Below are 24,707 nucleotides of genomic sequence, written 5' to 3'. Positions count from 1 at the left end.
ATGATAGAAAAATGGAGAGCTACTGTGCGTAGAATTAGGTTGATCTTAGATAGAGCAGGTTAAAATGCTGGCACAACATCATAGGCTGAAGGGTCTGTAATTTGCTGTAGTGTTCTATGTCCTGTGTTCTCTCTTGGTAGTATAGCTTTACCAGGTGTGTTATTTGACATCTGGAGTCCATACAGATGCACTGCATGAGTAATCTGAGCATCAGCAGTATCCTTATCAAAATTTGCAGCCATTAAGTTTGGAAATGACTATTTTTTGTATCCACAGATAAACGGAGCAAGATCCATTTGTTCTCTCCACTATTTGGAAACGGAAGGAGGCCTGTTGCTATTAAAATAACAATAATAAATGCAGAGCAGACCAACATGACTATATCTAGTCATTAGGGTTATAAACAGGAACACAGGCAACACTGAAATGGAAAATTTCCTCCCTGTAACAGTAAGATAGATAGCTCCCTCCATGAACTTTCAACAGTGAGATTTATTGCATATCTTTGATAAGTCTCCCAATAATATTTCTTTACGTGTTTTATGAAGAACGCATCTTTATTAAAGTTCAAAATTCAAAGTGCATATATGTTACCATATACTACATGGAGGGTGTTCAGAGGAGGTTCACAAGGATGATTCCGGGAATGAAAGGATCATATGAGGAACATTTGAGAGCTCTGGTCTGTACTCACCGGAATTTAGAAGGATGAGGTGGCATGTCATTGAAACCTTTCGAATGTTGGAAGGCCTAGACAGATTATATGTGAAAAGGGTGTTTCACATGGTGGGGGAGTCTCGGACAAGCAGGCACAGCCTCAGGATAGAGGCTATCCATTTAAAACAGAGATGCGGAGAAATTTCTTTAGCCAGACGGTGGTGAATTTGTGGGATTTATTACCACAGGCAGCTGTGGAGGCCAGGTCGTTTGGTGTATTTAAGGAAGAGCTTGATAGATTCTTGATTAGACGCAGCATCAAAGGTTACAGGGAGAAGACTGTGGAGTGGGGCTGAGGAGAGGGAAAAAGGATCAGCCATGATTGAATGGCAGAGCAGACTCCATGGGCCAAGTGGCCTATTTCTGCTCCCAAGTCTTATGGTCTTATAGTTGAAATGACTTAGATGAAGGGGTGATGCTACCATAGCCAGATTTACAAAGGTAAGTGCGGCTTATTCTCCTTTCAAGGTAGAAAATAACAGAAAATGCAATATGTAATTTTCACGAACATTATTACTAGATTTAACTTAGAGGAATCCACAGGTGAGGATCCCTCTGTCCTTCCACACCGCAAAGGATCCTGCCATTAACTTTGTACTCTGTCTTCAAGTTCAACCTTCCGAAGTGAATCACTTCACAATTTTCTGGATTGAACTCCACTGGCCACTTCTCTGCCTAGCTCTGCATCATATCAAAGTCCTGTTGTAACCTACGACAACCTTCTACCCTAGTCACAACACCACCAACCTTTATGACATGATGGGCTGAAGGCCTGTTTCCACTCTAAATCAGAGATGAATCCTGTCAGTAGCTACTGAGTTATTCAGTAATACTCTGTCTTACTCCCTGGGGAAGACAGGTAATCTTCCAGATTTAGTGAGATGCACATTTACCAGTCACTGAAGTATGTGTCAGGAGAGAATGTAACACAGCTGGGTACCTTGTGGGCTAATCTGGGTGTGCAGCAAATGGATCTTGCAGGGCGAGAGCCTTTTGAAAACAACAAAGTCTCAGTAGGACTGAGTCATCATTTGAAGTAGCAAGTGAGAGAGTCACCATTTGCAGGACGGGATCCTTTTTGAAACTGCAAGTCTCGTCGGAAGCACGTATCATTTGAGCCAATAAAAAGAAAGGAGTTGTAAGTGGAGGTGCCACTGTTGGAGTGGGACAGTGTTAGAGTGGCCCGGCTTTGGCTCAACAAGTTTGGACAAGAGAAAGCTTGGGCAAGCATAGGTGGAGGTTCTAGGTAAGCTTCCAGTAAGTTTTTCTTTTCTGCTAGTACATAGCAAGTGCGCTGAGAATGGGTCCAGAGTTAGTGGTACAGTATGTTCCTTGTGTGGGATGAGTGAACTTTGGGAGACCTCCAGTCTCTCAAATAACTAAATCTGTACAAAGTGCATCGAGCTGCAGCTTGATGACCTGTGGCTCATATTGGAGTATGAGGAGATGATAGGTAGGAGCTACAGGGAGGTAGTCAGTCCTAAACTGCAGGAAGCATGTACCTGGGTGACTGTCAGGAGAGGGAAAGGGAATAGGCAGCCAGTGCAGAGTACCCCTGTGGCCAGTCCCCTCAATGATAACTGCTTTCAATACTGTTGGGAGGGACAACCTACCAAGGAGAAGCCACAGTAAGCGGCTTGCTGTTACCGAGTCTGCCACTATAGCTCTAAGGGAAGGTGGGAGAACAGGGGTGCAGTAGTAATAGAGGATTCCACAGTTAGGGGGGTAGGCAGCAGATTCTGTGGATGTGATAAAATTACCCAGATGGTATTTTGCCTCCCAGGTGCCAGGATCAGGGATGCCTTGGATTGGGTCCATGTCATTCTAAAGGGGAAGGGCGAGCAGCCAGAAGTCTTGCTACATATTGGTACTAATGACATAAGTAAGAAATAGGAGGAGGTCCTGAAGAGAGAATACAGGGAGTTAGGTAGAAAACCGAAACATGGGACTTCCAGGGTAGTATCCTCTAGATTGCAGCCTGTGCCGTGCGCCAGTGAGGGTAAGAATAAGATGGCAGCTGAGTAGGATGATAGGATATTAATGGCTTTGTGGCCAGGTTTGTGGACAATGCAATGATAGCTGGAAGTGTAGGTAGCATTGAGGCAACAGGGAGGCTGGACAGATTAGAATGGACAAAGAAGTGGCAGATGGAATACAGTGTCAGGAAGTGTGGGGTCATTCGTTTTAGTAGGAGTAAAGGCAGAGACTACTTTCGAGACAGAGAAAATTTAAAAAATCCAAGGTGCAAAGGGACTTGAGAGTACTTACGCAGGAGCCCCTGAAGGTTAACTTGCAGGTTGAGTCAGTAGTGAAGAAAGCAAGTGCAGCGTTAGCGTTCATTTTGACAGAACTAGAAAGGGCGGGATGCAGGGCTTTCCAAGGCACTGGTAAGGCTGCACTTGTGAGCGGTTCTGGGCCCCCGTGGGTCTGTGCTCGCAGGAGTTTAGAAGAATGTGGGGTAGGGTCACCTATCAAATATTGAAACCTATCAAATACTAAAAGGTCTGGATAAACTGCACATAGGGAGGATGTTTCCTATATTGGGTGATTCTAGGACCAGCGGGCACAGTCTCAGACTGGAGGGATGTCCATTTATAGTAAATGTAGTAAATGTTTGGAATTCAGTGCCACAGGTGATGGTGGAGACCAAGTCACTGGGTATTATTAAAGCAGAAGTTGATAGGTTCTTGATTAATAAGGGTGTAAAGGTTTATGGGGACAAGGCAGGAGAATGGGGTTGAGGGATTGGGAATGTTAGAACAAACTTGATGGGCCGAATGGTCTAATTCTGCTCCTATGGCTTATAGTCGTATGGATCCACGTGAAATGTGGTCTGACTAAAATCACGTGTACTTGGAGCTTTGTAATAACTGTGGTAGACCTGTTTCATTAGTGTGGTGAGAACCCAGACGGATGGCAAGATCAGATAGATCATTGACTTTGTGGAGGAAAATAGGGATTTGGATTAAGATCTTACGCAAAGGAAAGCCAGAATCACAATATGCACTCACCTATAACAGACCCTGAACCTCAGCCAAGGTTAAGCTCAAATATCTGGGATGGGATTAGAACCCAGAGGTTTCTGACTCTGAGCCCAGACTGTTAGTCATTGACCTAAGGCAGTTCCTGCTCTCCCTGAAGAGTGGCATTGTTAATCAAGGAAAACCATGTTGGTGTCTGCACAAGTTTCTATCTGAGCTATGTTGTGTTCTGCACAAGTTTTTATCTATCTAAGCAAAGGGACTTAACTGTCCACAATGTCAATATCATTTCACCAAATTACAGAAATTCCCTCTGTTAGAATCATTGTCTTCCCAAACTTTTGTGCTCCATTGTCTAACTTGCTTCCTTTTCTCATTTCTTATGAAAAGTCTTCAGCCTAAAACATTAAGTCTGTTCCTCTTTCCACAGGTGCTGCCCTAGCTGCTGTGTATTTTCAGAATTTTGTGATTTTATTGCAGTTTTGCACCATTTGCCAGTTTATGATTTTTCTCTCTCAGAGAGGAGGCAGGTTTAAAAGTGACTCTTTTGACCACAGGCCCATGATGGGGAGGACAGGAATAACCTGAGGTACAATGCCCGCTATCAAGAGGAGGTCAAATTGCAGCCCCACCACCATAGGCAAAATCTCTGAGCTGAGCACTCAGAACATAGAACATTAAATAGCAACCCAGGAACAGGCCCTTTTGCCCACCATGTCTCTGCTAGCTATGTCAATTTTTACTAACCTTCTCTGGCTGCACAAGATCCATATTCCTCTATTTCCTGTCTGTTAATCTGCCTGCCTGTCTAAATGATTCTTAAATGCAATTATGGTGTTTCAGCTTCCACCACCTCCTAGACAGCTTCATCCACATATCTGCCACTCAACATAAAAAACTTACCTCAAATATCCTTTAAAATTTCCCCTTTCACCTTAAATCTTTGCTCTCTAGTATTGAATTGACATTTAGCATTTGACATTTCCACCCTGGGAAGAAGTTTCTGACTATCTACCCTACCTATGTTCCTCATAATTTTATATACATCTTTCCGATTGCCTCTCACATGAATCCTGATGAAGGGTCAAGCCTGAAAAGTCAGCTGTTCATTTCCCTCCATAGATCCCGCGTGTCTCTCTCTGTGTCTCTCTCTGTGTCTCTCTCTGTGTCTCTCTCTGTGTCTCTCTCTGTGTCTCTCAAGATTTCCAGCATCTGTAGAATGTCTTATGTCTCCTATTTTTTTTTTATATATACTGAATGTCACAAACAGTGGTCCCAGCACTGTTCCCTGTAGCCCATGCCTGTTCACAGACCTCCTGTCAGAATAAAACCCTTCCACCACTACCCTCTGTCTACGATGTTTGATCCTATTTTGATTCCAGTTCTGCATGTCCCCCATGTGCTTAATCTTCTGGACTGCCTACCAAGAAGGATCTTGGCTAAGGTTTTACTGAAGTCTATGTATACAACATTCACTTCCCTCCCCTCTTCAATCATCTTTGCCTTTTCTGCAACAAGCTCAATTATATTTATAGGCCATTACTTCCTGCATTCAAAGCCATTCTGATAATCCCTAATAAGTATGTGCCTTTTCTGATTTGAGTGGATCCTATCCCTAAGAATCATCTCCAATAATTTCCCCACCACTGATGTAAGGCTGACTGGCCAGTAGTTTACTGGATTTTCTCATTGTCTTTTTTAATCAGAGGAGCAGTCCTCTGTTTAAGGGCAATTCTCTAGTCCTTTGTATTGAACAGCAGCTTGAGTTTATATTAAGGAAAATAAACAGGGCACAAAGGTATTCAAACTCTTTATTCATGAGGGTCTTGAACAGGTAAATATAGTGTTATGTCACATCTCCATGACCATGGTCCCAGAAACAGAAGAAGAATGAGAGACTCTACTGTCTCATCAGGAACAATAATTGAATTCTGTTCAAGTAGAAAAGTGACTAGTCGCTATGAACATGGATTGAGCAAGACAGCTTAGTACAGGCCATTCAACCCACAATGGTGTGCCAATCCCTTATCCTACTCTGAGATCAATCTAATCCTTCCCTCCCACAAAGCCCTCCATTTAGTTTTCATCCATGTACCTCTCTAAGAGTCTCTTACATGTCCCTCACAACACGCTGGAGGAACTCAGTAGGTCAGGCAGCATCCATGGAAATGTTGACTCTTTCCTTTTTAAATCTTTTTGTTAAATTAGTACACAAGTAAACCATGTAGACACTAATACACTGTTGCAATATAAATTTGCAAGAGATATTAATACACAATAAAGTTAGTACAAACAGTGCAGTTTAGATATAAAATAACAAGGTAATATAATAGTATACTAATTTTCCATACATATCAGTAAAGAGAAGAAAAAACCCAAAAAAAACCCAAAAAACCCACCATGCAACTAATCTAAAAAGCATTGGGCTAACTAGGTAACAAGTAGACTTAAACAACTTAAAACAATCACGTCCTCAAACCCAACCTCTATTAAAAAGTTAAAAAAAGCAAGAAGGGAATGTAAATATGGGCAAAGAGAAAAAAAAATTTCATTAAATGAAAACATTGAATAAAAGGTCTCCAGGTCTGTTCAAATTTAACTGAAGTATCATAAAGATTACTTCTAATTTTCTCCAAATTTAAACATAGCATCATCTGAGAAAACCAAAAGAACATAGTTGGGGCATTAATCTCTTTCCAATGTTGTAAAATACATCTTTTCACCATTAAAGAAAGAAATGCAATCATTCTACGGGCTGAAGGGGAAAGATTACTGGAAATTTTAGGTAATCCAAAGATAGCGGTAATAGGATGGGGAGAAATATCTATATTCAATGCCTTTGAAATAATATTAAAAATGTCTTTCCAAAAAGTTTCCAAAGTAGGACAGAACCAGCGAAACATTGACTCATCGTTTCCACGGATGCTGCCCGACCTGCTGAGTTTCTCCAGCATGTTGTGAGTGTTGCTTTGATCCCAGCATCTGCAGATTATTTTCTGTCTTACATGTCCCTAATGTATCTTCCTCTACCACCTCCTCTGACAGTGCATTGCATGCATTTACCACACTGTGAGAGAAACCTATTTCTGACATCCCCTCTATACTTTCTCCAAACACTTTAAAGTTACACCTCTTCAAATTAACCACTTCTGCCCTAGATATACTCTATCTGCGCCCAATAAGCCTTGACTAATGAAGTGAAGAATTAAACTGCATATCACCAGCATTTTACCATAGGCTCAGGAAGTCTTAAGGAGTTTCGAACTCTAAGAATTGTATTGTCTTGGCAAATGATGTAAACAAGCAGAGTGACTCTATAGTCACAGCATGCTCACTAATCCTGTGTAACCAGATTGGGGAGCGTCTCAGATGAAGTGGAGTTAGACTCCACTCAGACTGGGGCTTTGGCACTGACCACCGAGCAGCATTGGCAGCTGATGTTTATTTTCTCTTCTTTATCATTTACTTGCACTGCACTTTTGCGGTAGCTTTTATACTTTATTCTGCATTGTTATTGCTTTACCTTATTCTAGCTCAATGCACTGCGTAATGATACGATCTGTATGAACAGTATGCAAGACAAGCTTTTCACTGCGTATCGCCACATGTGACATTAAAAAAGCAAAACCAATTGCACTGTTATGTTTTTGTAGTTGGTGCATTAACAGTGACATTTGTCATCAAGTTCTGTGCTACAGAGGGAACATTAGGCATTATCTGTGGTTGAAAAGCACAAATTGCTGGAAGTAGCAGGTTTATACGCACAATGGCCACTTTATTTGGTACACCTGCTCATTAATCCAAATGTTTATTCATTGTGGTAGCAACTCAGTGCATAAAAGCATGCAGACAAGGTCAAGGGGTTCAGTTGTAGTTCAGACCAAACATCAGAATAGGGAAGAAATGTGATCTGAGTGACTTTGACCATAGAATGATTGCTGGTGCCAGTGGTTTGAGCATCTCAGAAACTGCCAATCTCCTGCGATTTTTCACGTACAACAATCTCAAATTTACAGAGAATGATGCAAAAGAAAAAAAAATCCAGTGAGTGGTAGAAATGCCTTGTAATGAGACAGGTCAGAGGAGAATGGTCAGACTGGTTCAAGCTGACAGGAAGGCGACAGTAACTCAAGTAACCGCTCGTTACAACGGTGGTGTACCAGAAGAGCATGTCTGACTGCACAAAATGCTGAACTTGGAAGGGGATGGGCTACAGCAGCAGAAGACCATGAACATAAACTCAACAGTCTCTTTTTTAGGTACAGGACGTACCTAATAAAGTGGCCACTGAGTATATTTGTTATCTGTTTTTAATTTTGGGAAGCACTGGTGAAAACTTTCACAGAGACAGAGTAAAACCATCCCTTCGCCCCACTGAACCTGAGTCTATTATCAACCATTCAACTAATCATACATTAATTCCATTTTGAGCTTTCATAAAACAAGGAACAAGATTCATATTAATGTGACTATTGTTCTATTACTTATTAATGATAGCAAGAAAGTAGGAATATTGATGGGTGCATCTGCACTGAACTGTGGTGAGAAGCTGAAGAGCCTTAGATTCATAACATATGTTTATTACATAGCTCGCTCGCTCACTCTCTCTGTCTCTCTCTCTCCCCCCCCCCCCCCCACCACACACACATTGGGTGTTTTTTTTAGACTTTTTAAAATGGGTTCTTTAGGGTTTCTTGTTTTTCAGCTGCCTGTACAGAGATGAATCTCAAGGTTGTATAATGAATACGTATGTTGATAATAAATGTACTTTTGAATGTTTGAACTTTTGAACAACTGAATCCAGAGCCAAGATCACCCTGTTATCAGAATCAGGACTGCCTGGAGAATGGAAGTGTTTCAGAGTCAAATCTGGACTTCATACAAAGTTTATTTGACACAAGTTTAGGGTTAGTACACATATATCTACTTGCTCTGAAGTTAATGTAAATGCTCTGTAACAAGCAAAACAATGTTGCTGGATAATGTCACGACAATGGCTATATTCCAATTCACAATCTGCATATTGCAACTTCAAGCACTGGGTAATTCTGTCCGTCTCCCATTTACATTGTCCTGCTCTATGCCAACCAACATCCTGGAATCTCTTGGAAAAATGGAAATCCATGGATACGTATTCCTTCCTTGGTGCACAAGAATGTTTAGCTCCTCAATTACTCTTTAAAAAAAAGTAGCCTATTTTGGAAAATATTTATTAATAAAAGTTTATACTCCCTTAACCAAATTAAAGCAAGTAAACTCCAAGTGCCAATCAAAACCCCATTTGAAACTAAAACTGTGTCATAAAGATTTTGAGTAAGCTTGATCCATGGCCTGTGGTTTAAGTCCATCTGGAAGTTGACTTGAGTGAATTAATGGGTAATACTCAGACAGCATCTGAGTTGTAGAAAGATGTTCACAAATCTGAAGAGAATATATTTTGGAAACCCGGGGGGAAATCAATGAGAAGTGAAAGGAGATATGTCACTGATTGATTTATTGCAATGGGAAAGCATTTGGCAAAAAATTAATTTGGCAGAATCTGAAGCTAGCTCTCTGCTCATACAATGCTGTGTACAATATGTCTCTCTCTTGTACAAGTCAAATTATGTGATGAACAGAAATACTGGAAATCTTATAAATACAGAGTCAATTGCAATAATTCTGGTACAATAGTCAAATAATTGTCTCTAAGTCCTGTGATCCTGTTCTGAATCTGAATCTCAACTAAAGTAAAGCTCCTAAAGTGGGGACAGGTTGCACTCTATTGTTTCCTTTCTTTTAAAATAATATTTTATCTTATTTGTTCATTTATAGGATTCTGGTCATCAATGGTAAGGAGAGCATTCAGTGTCCATCACTAATTGCCCCTGAGAAGGCAGTAGCGATCAATCTTTCTGAAAGGTGGTGATCCTGGTGAGGTAGCTCTACACAATATTGTCGGGAAGAGATGGTTTAGACCATAAAGGAATAATAATATGGTCCAAGTTCAAATATACACTCAGTGGTTACTTTACTAGGTACACCTGTACACCTGCTCTTTAATATAAATATCCAATCAGCCAAACATGTAGCAGCATAAAAGCATGCAGGCATAGTCAGGAGGTTCAGTTGTGCCTTATGAAAATAGGTTGAGTGAATGTGGCCTTTTCTCCTTGGAGTGACAGAGGATGAGAGGTGACTTGATGAGAAACATTGATCATGTAAATAGCCAGTGGCTTTTTACCAAGGTTGAAATGGCTAACACGAGGGGCATAGTTTTAAGGTGCTTGGATCTAGGTACAGAGGGGGATGTCAGAGGTAAGATTTTCACACGGAGAGCGGTGGGTGTGTGGAATGCATTGCCGGCGACAGTCGTGGAGGAGAATACCACAGGGTCTTTTAAGAGACTCTTAGATAGGTACATGGAGCTTAGAAAAATAGAGGGCTATGCAGTAGGGTAATTCTGGGCAGTTTCTCGAGTAGGTTACATGGTCGGCACAACATTGTGGGCCGAAGGGCCTGTAATGTGCTGTGGATTTCTATGTTCTAGGTTCAGACCAAACATCAGAACAGGGAAGAAGTATGATCTCTGTAAGTGACATTGACCATGGAATGATTGTTGGTGCAGGATGAGGTAGTTTGAGGATTTCAGAAACTGTGGATCTCCTGGAATTTTCATGCACAACAGTCTCTAGTGTTTACAGAGAACGGCATGAAAAACAAAAAAAAACATCCTGTCAGTGTCATTCTGCGAGGAAAAAGAAACACTTTGTTAATTACAGAAACCAGAGGAGAATGGTCAGACTGGTTCAAGCTGACAGGAAGGTGACAGTAATTCAAATAACCACGTGTTACAACAGTGGTGTGTAGAAGAACTTTGAATGCACAACACATCAAACCTTGAAATGGATGGGCTACAGCAGCAGAAGACCAATCCTCTACCTAATAAAGTGGCTTCTGGGTGTATAGGTGAACTTGCTGGTAGTGAAGCAAAAACAGAAAATACAGGCAACCCTCCACAGGTTAGTCAGCATCTGTAGAAGAGGAAACAATCAGTTTTTCTGGTCCTGGACCATTCATTTGAACTGGGAAAGAGAGAAAGCAAGCAAATTTCTGGAGAAAATCAGCAGGCCAGGCAGTCTATGTGGAGGGAAATGGACAGTCGAGATTTCAAGTTGAAACTGTTCCTCTGGATTGAAGGATACATGGGAGCTAGGCCGTACGAGGAGTGGAGCAGAAAGTTTAGGTAGAAGAGAAGATGCAGGAGAAGGGTTATATATGAATCTCTGGTCCCTTTGCTTGTGGCGGTGTTCCCATCAAAATAATATCCATTTCTTCCAGGTGATGAGGTTTGCATGTTTGGGAGATGCTGCCGTGGTGACCTAGGCCAGTAACTGCCATGTCAATGGTCGAAAAACCCAATGTTTGGGATGATTAAGGACCCCATCATCCAGGACATGCCTTCTTCCCATTGCCACTATCAAGGAGGTGGTACAGGAACCTGAAGACATACACTCAATGTTTTAGGAATAGCTTCATTCCCTCTGTCATTAGATTACTGAATGGACAATGAAACCATCTACACTTTCTTTTATTTGCTCTCTTTTTGCACTAATAATTTATTGTTTTTTTTTTATATACACAGATTTCTTACTGTGATTTATAGCTTTTTATTATTGTATGGCCATGTTCTGCTGGTGCAAAACAACATATTTCATGACATATGCCAGTGATATTAAACCTGACTCTGATTCTCTGGTTGATAGGTGACCAACCAAGTGGACATCTCTGTTGAACTTTGAGTGTTGTCAGAGCTGCAGTCATCCACATAAGTTACAAGTATTCCAGATCCTAGTTTGTGACTTGTGGATGTTAGAGTTTGCAGAGAAGGGACTGACTGTTGGCTACCCAGCCTCTGAGGAGTTCTTGAAGTTACCGGAAAAATGGTGACTCTCAGATTTTGACGGGGACCTTGTTGAAGCTTATAGAATATCACGATGTTGACTCTTGTAAATGAATATTTGTATTTGGCATGATAGATGTGCGTATAATTACTCATAATAAATACTTCTATGGTATCCTTAATGGTTCCTTAAGGCTGTTACAGCTGTGGAGGAGGGTTGACAATGGGGACAAGTTCCCACTAACTATTAAATGCTCCCAGTGGTGTGCACATCAAATAGCCTCTGACAACAAAGTCCAGTTTCTGGTTTTCACGTGTGGCTTAGCTACTGAGCCTGGCAGGACCATTTCTACTGACAGGAGAAGGGGTAAAGGTGGTGAATCTGTGGACTCTACTTCCACAGATAGCTCTTGAGGCTGTCATTCTGCACATTTAAAGCAGACATTGATAGGTTCTTGATTAGTAAGGTCATCAGATATTATATTGGAAAAGGCAGGGGAATGGGGTTGAAAGGGATAATAAGTTAGCCATGATGGAATGGCGGAGCAGACTTGATGGACCATATTACCTAATTTTGCTTCTATGTTTTATGATGTTATGGTCTTACCTGGATGTTTATCAGGTAAAGTGTCAGCCTTTAAGAAAGGTTTTCTGGGTTTCCACTGATCTATTCCTGGTTTGACTCTTGTACATTTTAGCTGTAATGTTAATTGTGCCCCCATGTTGTGGATGAGCCCAGCTGGGGGAATAGTCTCTGCCTCGCATACCTGTTGTGCTTATTGCAGAATGCCCCAAACTGCCTGTCCTGACGACAGTGAAGAAAGGACTGCAAAGAATGGAATCTACTTTATAATAGATCAAAATTGCCAAAGAAAATATATGCTGACAAATTGCCACAAGGTTTAGTTATAGTGTGCACACTTCCAAGTAGACCAAGTCAGGAAATATTGAAACCACACTTTTTGGCTCATGTTGATTCCAGCAAATTACTTGAAATCATTTTGTACATTTTTACTCTAAACCTACCCTCATATATCCTTGAAAAATTCAATTCTTCCATCATTTCATTCAGTGATATATCCTCTTCTCCTTCAAATTCACAACTAATTGTTCTCATCCTTTTCCCTTTAATTATCTCTCACCTCTCTTTCACTCTTCCCCCCCTCCCTCCCTCTCTCTGTCAAAGTCTCCAATTCAACACATGAAAATTTCCCTCACTGGAAGAGAATAAGCAATGTTTTGGGCCAACACCCTTCATCAGGACTGAAAAGGAAGGGGGAAGATGACAGAGTAAGGTGGTGGGGGGAGAGGAAAGAATATATGCTGGCAGGTGATAGGTGAGACCAGGTGAGGTGGGGGGGGGGGGAGAAGGTGGATGGATGAGGGGAAATGAATTGAGAAGCTGGGAAGGTGACAGCTTCGTGAATAGGAGTCAGCAGTTTTCCTTTACTCCTGCTCCTCTGACTTTTACAATTGTCTTGTTTCTTAGCTTTCACTTTCAACTTCACGTGAGGTAGTGTTATAAACAAAACCATGCTTGGGATGGTGTCATGAAAATCAGGGAAGGATCCAACTGCCAAAAGCAACTATTTCAATCATCTCATTACAGGAAAGGTTCCGCAAAATAAGAACTGGATTATAACCGGCCACATTGTGGTTTTTGTCTCCTTTCACAGAAAAAATGCAAAATTAGCCCCAACATGCATGGAGATCAGTGTGCATCAGCAAGTAGAAAAAGGCAGATTGAGTTCCTGAGGTTTAGTAAAGAGTGTAAGGTTTCCAGTTGCAGGTTTTATCAACAGAATGGAACAATTTCTGTCACATAACTCAATTCCCATTTCTTTGAGCTCTTTACTTGAATGCAGTAACCACATCAATTTCAAATCCAGTTGGCTATATTATCCTGGATTCCATGGGCTCTTACCTTTCAAATTCCCAGGTGGATCTTTGTCGAAGTCCTCAGAAGTGCGCTCTGCATTAAAGAGGGATGGTTGCATTCCTAGAAAGTGGACCATATCACAATTTGTCATAATGACACGTCACTTCATCGGTACCTTTGTCAAAAAAAAAACGAGCTGTAAAATAATTGTGTCAATTTATTTACTTTTTTGCATATAGATTCTGTAAGAGTGGATTTAATCTATATCTCAAAGTTTGGGGTAGCGATTTGTGAATTCTGGAAAGGTAAATTTCCATTTTCCAGGTGGTTGTAACACATTGGCATTGAAGCCCATGCTGTTGACATTGACACCCTCACTATACACCTGGTCACTTCCTCAAAAACAGTTGTATTGGTCAGGCAGGATGTCCTACTAATAAGGGCAAACTGACCATCACTCTCTGCCAACCAAGTGCAGATTAACTTTGTCTCTCAGAACTTGTAGAAATGATATTGCTCACATTGGTGTGTCTCACCAGCTAATAATTAGCTCGACTTTCCCTGCTGTCCTTTTGAATAAAGGCACCTGATTGATTGTTCTCCAGTAATTTAGCACCCCCTATGGCCTGGGAATATTTGAAAATTTCTCTCATAGTGGGGTTTATCCATTCTACTCCTACAGTTATCGGCTGGCAGATAGTTGAGCTCTTTTTGCATGTCTGTTCCTTGTAGGAAGTTGCTGACAGGTTAGGCAGCTGCAAGAGAGCCAAAAAACTCCATAAGGATCAGCCTTGACTGAATGGCAGAGCAGACTCGATGGGCCAAATGGTCTAATTCTACTATGTCTTATGGTCGTATAACAAACCTTTCAGCAACCTGTTATTCAACAGTGGATATTACTTCAGTTTTCAGTATAATTAGATCTGAACATTCAGGCTGCCTCCAATTGAGAAAAAGGATACACCAATGCCACAAAAGTTAAATGGTGAACATCAATTATCAGCCCACTTTGTCAATAATGTCTGTAAATTGGAAGTGCCTGTTATAGTTTTGTGTCAGCATGTGTATCATTTATACACATCTCAAGTTAGCCTTCATTATCACATTAACTGCAGCTGAGATTATTTTTGTTTACAAGTCATGTTCAGACTGTATACTTCAAATGAACACTAAATCAAATTGTGAAGGGGCTTCATTACTGCTTTTGTGCATTTGATTAATTTAATTTGCCTAAACTAGCAATGACCACAGGCACTGCATCTACCCTCTAATTTAATTTTGATTTCTCATCTATGCTGTGAGTTCTTTGTCCCTGCAATGTTTAAAAACCTTCTCCCTTTTCCAAGGGTTCATCTTCATGGTTATATTTCTTTGTGTTTAAACTGTCCAGTTGACTTTCTCTACATCACATCTGTGGAACAAAGATGACCAGAGCCTGCATGTCTCTCAGTCATCACAAAAGTCAAATACTAGAGGGCATTGATTTAACTTGAGGCTTGGGGGATGTTTAAAAGATATGTGCAGGGCAAGTTTTTTTTAAAAACACAGAAATAATGGGTGCCGGGAACACACTGGCAGGAGAAGAGCAGGAAGCAGATATAATATCAATGTTTCCGAGACATTCAGAACAGAATTAGAATCGGGCTTAATATCACCAGCATTATGTTGCGATATTTGTCGTCTTTGCAGCAGCAATACAATCCAATCCAATGCATAATAATAAGAAAAAACTGAATTGCAGCAAGTGTATTAAATAAGTAGGCAGGTACTCCTTCAGGTAATGGTGGCATAAAGACCACCATGCAAGCAGAATCAGAGCCATGTTTATTATAACTGACATATATAAGACTAGAAGACCATAAGGTATAGGAGCAGAATTAGGCCATTTGGCCCATCAAGTCTGATCTACCATTTCATCATGGCTGAACCAATTTTCCCTCTCAGACCCAATCTCCTGCCTTCTTCCCAGTATCCCTTCATGCCCTGACTAATCAAGAGTCTATCAACCTCTGCCTTAGATACACACAAGGGCAGCTTCCACAGCAGCCTGGGACAAAGAATTCCACAGAGTCACCATTCTCTGGAAGATTAGATTCCTACTCACCTCTATTCTAAAAGGATGCCCCTCCATTCTGAGGCTGTGTCCTCTGGTCTTAGACTCTCCCACTATAGAAAACATCCTCTCCACATCTACTCTATCAAAGCCTTTCACTATTCAATAGTTTTAAATGAGGTCAGCCCTCATTCCTAATTCTAGTGAATTAAGGCCCAGAGCAATCAAACACTCTTCATATGACAAGACATTCAATCCTGGAATCATTTTTGTGAATCTCCTATGAACCCTCTTCAGTTTCAGCACATCCTTCTAAGATAAGGGCCCAAACCTGCTCACAATACTCTAAGTGAGGCCTCACTAGTGCTTTATAAAGTTTAAACATTATAAGTTTTTTTATGCAGAGAGTGGTGTGTGTGGAATGGGCTGCTGGCGACGGTGGTGGAGGCGGATATGATAGGGTCTTTTAAGAGAGTCCTGGACAGGTATATGGCACTCAGAAAAATAGAGAGCTATGGGTAACCCTAGGTAATTTCTCAGGTAAGAACATGCTCAGCACAGCTTTGTGGGCCGAAGGGCCTGTATTGTGCTGTAGTTTTTCTATGTTTCTGTGTTTCTATTATATCCTTGTTTTTATTTTCTAGTCCTCTTGAAATGAATACTAACATTGCATTTACCTTCCTCACCACTGACTCAACCTGCTTACGTTCATATTCCATCTTTATCTTGTTAGCCACGGTTATGTCATCTTCCTCTTTGGGATGTATGCATTCTGTGCCTTCCAATTGCTTCCAGAAATTCTAGCCATTGCTGCTCTGCTGTCATCCCTGCCAGTGTTCTTTTCCAATCAATTCTGGCCAACTCCTCTCATGCCTCTGTAATTCCCTTTACTCCACTGTAATACTGATACATCAGACTTCAGCTTTTTTTTCCCCATTGTCATAGTAGTCATACTCATACTTTACAGGGGAAATTGTTTTTTGTTACAGTTGCACTGTAATAAATAGTAATAAAACCATAGTTAAATAGTAATATGTAAATATGTAAATTGTGCCGGAAATAAGTCCAGGACCAGCCTAGTGGCTCAGGGTGTCTGACCCTCCAAGGGAGGAATTGTAAAGTTTGATGGCCACAGGCAGGAATGACTTCCTATGACACTCTGTGCTGCATCTCGGTGGAATAAGTCTCTGACTGAATGTACTCCTGTGCCCACCTAGTGCATTATGTAGCAGATGGGAGACATTGTCCAAGATGGCATGCAACTTGGACAGCATCCTCTTTTGATACACCACTGTGAGAGAGTCCAGTTCCATCCCCACAACATCACTGGCCTTACGAATGAGTTTGTTGATTCTGTTGGTGTCTGCTACCCTCAGCCTGCTGCCCCAGCACACAACAGCAAACATGATAGCACTGGCCACCACAGACTCATAGAACATCCTCAGCATCGTCCGGCAGATGTTAAAGGACTTCAGTCTCCTCAGGAAATAGAGACGGCTCTGACCCTTCTTGTAGACAGCCTCGTGTTCTTTGACCAGTTCACAGTGAATTCAATCATATTATGTTCACTTTCCCCTGAGAGTTCTTTTACCTTAAGCTCTGTCATCAAACTTGTTGTCTTGCGGCAGCAGTTCAGTGTTATACATAAAAAAGTCACTATAAGTTACAACAAGAATATATAAAAAGTGAATTACAAGTGCAAAAAGAGCAAAATAATGAGGTAGTGTTCAGGGTTCATGGAACATTTAGAAATCTGATGACAGAGGGGAGCAACCGATTCCTAAAATGGTGAGTGTGTATCTTCATGCTCCTGTACCTCCCCTCTGTTGGTAAAAACGAGAAGAGGGCATGTCAGGAATAGTAAGGGTCGTTCATGAAGGACTCTTTATCACAGTCCCGAATGAACAGCAGCACAGTCCAAGCTTCGACACTTCATTCACTGGAGTACAGTTAGATGCTGCCATCTGTTTAACACTCAGACTGTCAATTATCACCTGCCACGGTCCTTCATGGAAAGTCTGTAGTTAAAAGCCTCATGCTGGGCGGTGAGTGCTCAAATCATAGCAATTCTATTTCTAGTACTATTGTTTGTGATTTCACCTCGGGATTTTGTTCATGCTGTCTTGTTTATTTCAAGTCTGAGTCAATTCTAGACCTTACTCTGCACTGAGGTTCACCACCATACACAGCTCTCTTGTTACACCATTTTAAACTGGAGTTGCAAGGGATGGGAACCAGAACACCAGAACAGACAGTGGAGTGGCTGTGAAGAAAGATGTTGTTAAGCCTACATACAAAATCAGGAATCAAAAGGTTAAGCTTGGTGGGACTAATGTTCTGAGTTGTATACATTTCAGTGCAAGGAGTATTGTAGGAAAAGTGGATGAGCCTAGGGCTTGGATACAGGGCAGTCTGAAGAGCTCGTCTACTGAAGTTATATGGGTGGAACTGAGGAATAAAAAAGGATGGTCAAGTTAGTGGGATTATATGACAAACTACCCAACAGTCCACAGGATTTACAGCAGCAAATTCATAGAGAGACTGTTGCAAATATAAGGTTGCAGTAGTAGGTGATTCAAAGAGTGCAGAGAATGTTTCCAAGGATTTTCCCAGGACCTGAACTATCGGGAAATGTTGAATAGGTTTAGGACTTACTCCCTGGACCATAAGTGCATGAGAGGAGATTTGATAAAGTATACAAATTATGAGGGGTAGAGACAAGTTAAATGTAAGCAGGCTTTTTCCATGGAGACTGGGTGAGACCAGAGGTCATGGGTTAAGGGTGAAAGGTGAAATGTTTAAGGGGAACAGGAGAGGAAACCTCCTCAGTCAGAGGGTGGTGAGTGTGTGGAACGAGCTGCAAGCTCAAGTGTTCAATGGTGTCTCAAGTTCCACACTTTAGAGAAATTTGGGTAGATATATGGATTGGAGGGATATCAAGGGCTATGGTCCAGGTGCAGGTTGATGGACTAGGCAGATGAATAGATCAGCAAGGACTATTCTGGCTGCGGGGCCTGTTTCTGTGCTGTACTCTTCTATGACTCTATAATGGATGCCACTTTCTTGAGGCACTGCCTTTTGGAGACATCCTCGATGATGAAAAGGCCCGTGTCAGAGCTAGCTGAATCTACAACTCTCTGCAGCTCCTTCCGATCCTGTGCTTTGGTGCTGCCATACCAGGCGGTGACACAACCAGTTAGAATACTCTCCATGACACAGCCCTTGATACAGAAGTACATCTGTGGATGAGATTAGTTTGGATTGGCATGACAGTTGGCACAGACAATGTGGGCCAAAGGGCTTGCTCCTGTGCGGCACCATTCTTTGCAAATCCATTTTATTTCCCCTCCCATCCGCACCCTTCCTCCCTGGATTCTTGTGTTGCACAAGGGGTAACACACAGTGGTCGGTCAAATAACTTAACAACTTGCAGCTCTCTGGGACTGGGAGGAAACTAGAGCAGGTAGGGAAAACTCACGCAGGCACTATGAAAATGTACCAGCTCTCCACAGTCAGCACCAGAGGGTCTCTGGAGCTGTTGCACAGTGTTGCCCCCGTACAACCATAAAATGGGTCCTTCAGCACTCCACAGTTTACAGTATCTTGTCGCCTTCAGAATGGCTGCTGTATCCAAGTCAATCACAAAAGAACTGGCACTTCAAAGCTACTCACCACTGGCATGTCTTGGGGAAGATCAGTGAGATGTGATGAGGTATTAGACAAATGCAGGTAGATGTTTGAAATATAGTTCAAAGAGTTCTGATCAATAATTAGAGTGTGTTGAAAAGCTGAATAATTACAATTGTCATAATACCTTGGCAGGAACTAGGTGTTAAAAGAACAGAAGGGACAAGAAACTAGATTCAGAAAGCAGATTAACACACACAAAATGCTAAAGGAACTCAGCAGGTCAGGCAAAATCTATGGAGAGGAATAAACAGTCAACATTTCAGGCCAAGACACTTCATCAGGACTGGAAAGGAAGAGGAAAGAAGCCAGAAAAGAAAGATGGAGGGAGGAGGAGGAGGAGAAGGAGGTGACTGGTGGAGAAGGTAAAAGCTGAAGGAGAATGAATCTGATAGGACAGGAGAGTAGGCCATGGGAAAATGGGAAGGAGGGTCACCCAAGAGAGGTGAGGAGAAGAGAAAGGGGAAGAGGGGAGCCAGAATGGGGACTGAAAAAGACTGGGGGGTGGGGGTGGGGGTGGAGAAATTACCAGAGGTTAGGGAAATCATTTGAGAAAGCAGTTAAAAGGTTGAAAAGACCAAATGAGTGAATTAAGGAAGCAGGAAAACAAATAGGTAGTAAATGTCTCAATATGTTAAATCACTGGAATAGTACTGCTGGAGCCTGCTTGGAGCTGTGCTGGAACGCTGAAGGAGATGAGGGGGTTGGGGTCAGATGGGTCAGGGGAAGTGGGAGCTGGAGTCAGAGTAATGTATCTCAGATGGAACAGGATCAAAATGTTACTGCTGGACAAAGCAATATCCCAGCCTAATCAGAGAGCAAGTGGACCTACTTGCAGACCGCAGTGGTCTGGGGCTCCGTAGTGGGTCAGGGAGGTTGCTGGGTAGACCATGATACAACAAGAAGGTGCCAAGGAAGTAGGTCAGGTGATAGAGCTTTTCACAATCTCAGGATGTCCTAAAGAGCTTCACAACCAGAAGTACTGTCTGAAGCATTTTCACTGCTGTAGACCACAAGACTGCAGGAACAGAATTAGGCCTATCGAATTCGATCCGCCATTCAATCATGACTGATTTTTTTTTTTTTTTAACCCAATTATGCTGCTTTCTCCCTGTAGCTCTTAAACCAACCAAGAACCTATGAATCCCGGGCCTAAAACATCGCCAATTTATTCCTCTCCACAGATTTTGCCTGACCTGCTGGATTCCTCCAACATTTTGTGTGTTTTACTCTAGATTTTCTTCATCTGCTGAATCTTTTGTGTTTATATACCTATGAATCTCTGCCTTAAATACACACAATAACTTGGTCTCCACAGCACATGTGGCCATGAATTCCACAGATCACCACCTTCTGGCTGAAAAAAAAACTCCTCTTCATCGCAGGTTTCAGGGGATTTCCTTTCATTCTGAATCAACAGTATGCCCTCAAATCGTAGACTCTCCTTCTAGTAGAATATTCTCTCCATGTCCATTCTATCCAGACCTTTCATTATCCAGTAGGTTTCTATGAGAGCTCCCACATCCTCCCACACCGCCCCCCCATCCTTCTGAACACCATCCAGCACAGGCCAGGAGACAATAACCGATCTACACACTGTGCCCACAAACAGCATGTGATATTGACCAGACTCTCCACTACAGTGACATTGAATGAATGTTAATCATTGGCCAGGATACTGGGGGAAAATGTCCCTGTTCTTTCCAGGTGATCATCACCTGAGGGACCCAGCCCTCCTTTGGGCTAGCATTCCCTTGGCAGTACACTGGAATGCTCACCTGGAGTGTTGGGTCCAGGCCTCTGGAGCGGGCCAGAGCCTTGTGATCCTGGAGGGCCTCCAACCAAGCAGGGTTAACAGGGTTAGTAAAAGTATCAGGGGTGGGGTGGGAAAAGAGAGGATGTACTCTGTGGGAGGGGAAACATATCTTAAAATACCAGATGAGATGGAAAATGATCAGCCAGTTGCCAAGTCTGCTAACTGACTAATTCTGATGAATAATCTGCACGGAAATGTCACTGCATCTTTGCTCCTGATCAATGTCAGCTTTGGCCCAGATGAAATGTGCACAAATGAGATCTACAGCACATTTTGTCTGAAAATATTTCCAGTATTTTCTGCTGTTTCATGCTAACAGGACCAGCTGCATGTCCAATTAGATGTGGGAGTCAAGCACAGAAAAATACCAGCAATTTTTGTTTTCAATTTCAGAGAAAGCAGTCATTAAAACAACAGTTAAAAAGAATATGATGGATATGAGTTAATTACTGAAAAAGGACTTAATTCACTTTTCAATAAAAATAATTGTCCCCCACAAGAATTTACTTCAGTTGAAGAGTTACAAATGACATTGGCAATGGCTGTCAAGTGTTTAATATTATTAACACTAAACAAGCCAAATAAACCAATGCCAACTTGTTTAATCTTGCAGGATCCTGTGACAGTTTGATAAAAATGCTTCATTATTTTAGTCCTGAAAAATTACTTTTTCCTCTGTTAACTTCACACTAAGACTTCAACGGGGACAGCAAGCAAAATTGATCAACGTTATAATTAAACTTAGTGGTTGCTGCTGCCATTTGGTTCCTGTACAGGGCTATCTTTTAAAATTCTGGTTCAGTTAAAGAAGCATCATTGTATGTCATACAGCCCAAGCACAATTTGTACATTGATTATAACCTTCTCATAAACTTGTAGCTACAAGCTATCCTCAAGCACAGTTTGTCTTTATTCAATGTTTGTGCTGAATTTTCAGATAGAAACCTTAGCTTCAGGCTGAAGCAGCTCTGCCCAGATCTACAACAATTAAATGGAAAATAACAAAACAGCAATCCTTCAAGGACTGCCTATGATTAAGAGACTGACTAACAGCCAGCATTCCAGATCATTAAATAAAGAACACAAGGTCAAACCTATATGGTCCACTAATGAATGTCCAACAGGGAACATCTGCTGACCTTACTCAGTCAGGCCCATATCAGATCCCAAACCCAAGGCAGTCATCCAGTTGCTGGTATTTTTCAGCGTTAAGGACACCAAAAAGCCAGCCAGCAGTGTAGTGGCATCCGCACCGGACTTAGAGGCAAGTGACCCCGGGTTCAAATCCGGCCAGTTCATTGCACGCTTTCCATCTGCGCTGGGCTGAGCATTGAGCTTTGTGAATGCACTCAGGAAAATTAATCTCAGAGTAGTATATGATGACATATTTACTTTAATAATAACTTTGAACTATTTCTGTTTCTAAATCCCATCACACAAACTGAGGAATTTAAATAAACATAATGAGATGGCTCTGGATTTTTTTCCCCCCCTCTGACAGCAAGGATGAGAGGAGAACACAGGGGTGTGGGACCAGTGTAAAGAGTCAGCAGGGATTTGACAGGCTTAATTCATTCCTCCTGCACTCTTGTGATCTGCCATCCCAAAAAGGAACCTGTAGCAGTGCAAGAGGAGTCCTGATGCCATTGATACTGTAAGTGGACGCAGGTATTTCTGACGCAAGAAAAGTTTGTACACTCTCCCCGTGACTGCATGGGTTTCCCCCCACAGTCCAAAGTTGTACCAGTTGTTTTCTATGTTTCTATGTTTCAGTTGGTAGGTTAATTGGTCATTGGCTGGGATTAAATTAGGGTTTGCTGGGTAGAGCAGCACAAAGAGCTGGAAAGGACCATTCCTTACACTATCTCAATACAAATAATTCAGTTTGATAGTTTCTAATGGAGACAAATTACCTAAACCTGAAAATTATCCTCTCATTTACAAGTGGGAGCAAGACATCGGACTCTCAACCTCTCAATCTCCCTTATGATCTTGCATCTTGTCTATCTGCACTGCACTCTCTGTAGCTGTCACACTTCAGTCTGCACTGTTATTGTTCTACCTCAATGCACTGTGTAATGATTGGATCTGTTTGCAAGGGCTAGCATAACACCCAGGAGTTTGCACAACACTACTGTAACACCCCTGTCTGTAAGGAGTTTGTATTTTCTCCCCACAACCATCTGGGCTTCCTTCAGGTGCTCCAGTTTCCCACATTGCAAAGATGTACAGGTTAGTAGATTAATTGTTCACAGGGATACAATTGGACAGCGTGGGCTTGTTGGGCAAGAATGACCTGTTATCATGCTGGATCTCAAATTTTAAAACTTCCAAACTGGTTAAATTAAAATTAAAAACTTTTCACTGCATCCAAGTGTGTGAGACAATAATAAACCAATTCCAACTCACTTAAAAGTGAAGAGGCTGAGAAATCAATTGGACATGCTGATACCATTCCCTGGGCCAGGGAGGCAATCCCTGGTTACGACAAGATTCTGTTCCCGAGAACTGCCGGCACTGTGTGGGAGAGGATCTCAGAAACAGTGGTGCTGGAATAGAGAGTGGGTACAGGACAAGCAGCTGCTGGCCAAACTCACTAACTTACCAAGTGAGCAGGTGATTCTGCTCGACCCTCCCGCTTGGCCTGGCTCTCTCCGGCTGCTAATTGCTGTGACTTTGGCTGTGGGGCCGGGAGAGCTGGTGACAGAGAGAGGGAGGGAATGTGGAAGTGCCCAGTTCCCACCTAGCAGAGGCAATACTGTAGCACAGTGGTTAGCATAACAGGTTCAGCACCCCGGGTACAATTCTCACCGCTGACTATAAAGAGTTTGTTCTCCCCATGATTCTGGTTTCCTCCCAGATTCCAATCTCATACAGGTCACATGGGTGGGATTGCAGTGATGCAAGCTTAATGAGCTGTTACCAAGCTGTGTCACCTCTAAATAAATATTCTAACAACCTAATGCATCTATACCTCTATTTTATTACCCTGTCAGCTCTCCCTTTAACTACTGATGCTACAGAGAAAACAATCCAAGTTTGACCAACTATCCTTTATATCTCATGCTCTCTAATCCAGGCAGCATCTGAGTGAACCACTGTGGCACCCTCTCCAAAGACTCCACATCTTTCCTGTAATGAGCTGCCAGCAATACTCCAAATGCAGCCTCAAAGTTCTATACAGCTACAGCATGACTTCAAGTCGTAGTCAAATCCCCCAACTAGGTGAGCATGCCCCACTCCGACTTGCATTGTCATTTTTAGGGAAATATGAACTTGAAATGAGTTGCTATGGCATCAAGGTCCTCACAGGAGTTAAATGGCTGATATGAATACAATGGGCTGAATGACCTCCTCCCTCCTAAATTGTTCAAGAATTTATAGAGCAGTACAGCACAGGAACAGGCACCAGCCCACTATTTTGTTGCAAACCATTTAAATTAGTAACCAAAAGGTCAACTAAACTAATCCCTTACACCTACACAATGGCCATATCCTTCCATTTCCCTCACCTCCATATGCATATCTACACATCTTTAATGTATCTACCTCTGACACCACCACAGGCAGTGCATTCCAGGCATCAACTACCCTGTGTAAAAAAAGTTGCCCCCCCCCCCCCCCCACATCTCCCTCTCTCACCTTAAATGCATGCCTTCTGGTATTAGATATTTCAACCCTGGGAAAAAGGA

The 24,707-nt window shown here is 42.0% G+C and overlaps 1 long non-coding RNA gene across 1 annotated transcript in view; it reads right to left on the bottom strand.

The window, feature by feature from the left end:
* The window catches only part of LOC140205773 (uncharacterized), a 139,890-nt gene extending 118,841 nt beyond the window's left edge, over positions 1–21,049 (bottom strand). The window contains exons 1-2 of the long non-coding RNA XR_011887966.1: positions 20,978–21,049; positions 13,505–13,634 (exon numbers count right to left, since the gene is read on the bottom strand). This is a non-coding gene — a long non-coding RNA (uncharacterized lncRNA). The remainder of the gene's footprint in view (positions 1–13,504; positions 13,635–20,977) is intronic.
* Between the last annotated feature and the right edge of the window lie 3,658 nt (positions 21,050–24,707).

The sequence above is a fragment of the Mobula birostris genome, chromosome 12 (genome assembly GCF_030028105.1).
Source record: "Mobula birostris isolate sMobBir1 chromosome 12, sMobBir1.hap1, whole genome shotgun sequence".
Lineage (NCBI taxonomy): Eukaryota > Metazoa > Chordata > Chondrichthyes > Myliobatiformes > Myliobatidae > Mobula > Mobula birostris.
This window is presented reverse-complemented; position numbering and strand designations above follow the sequence as displayed.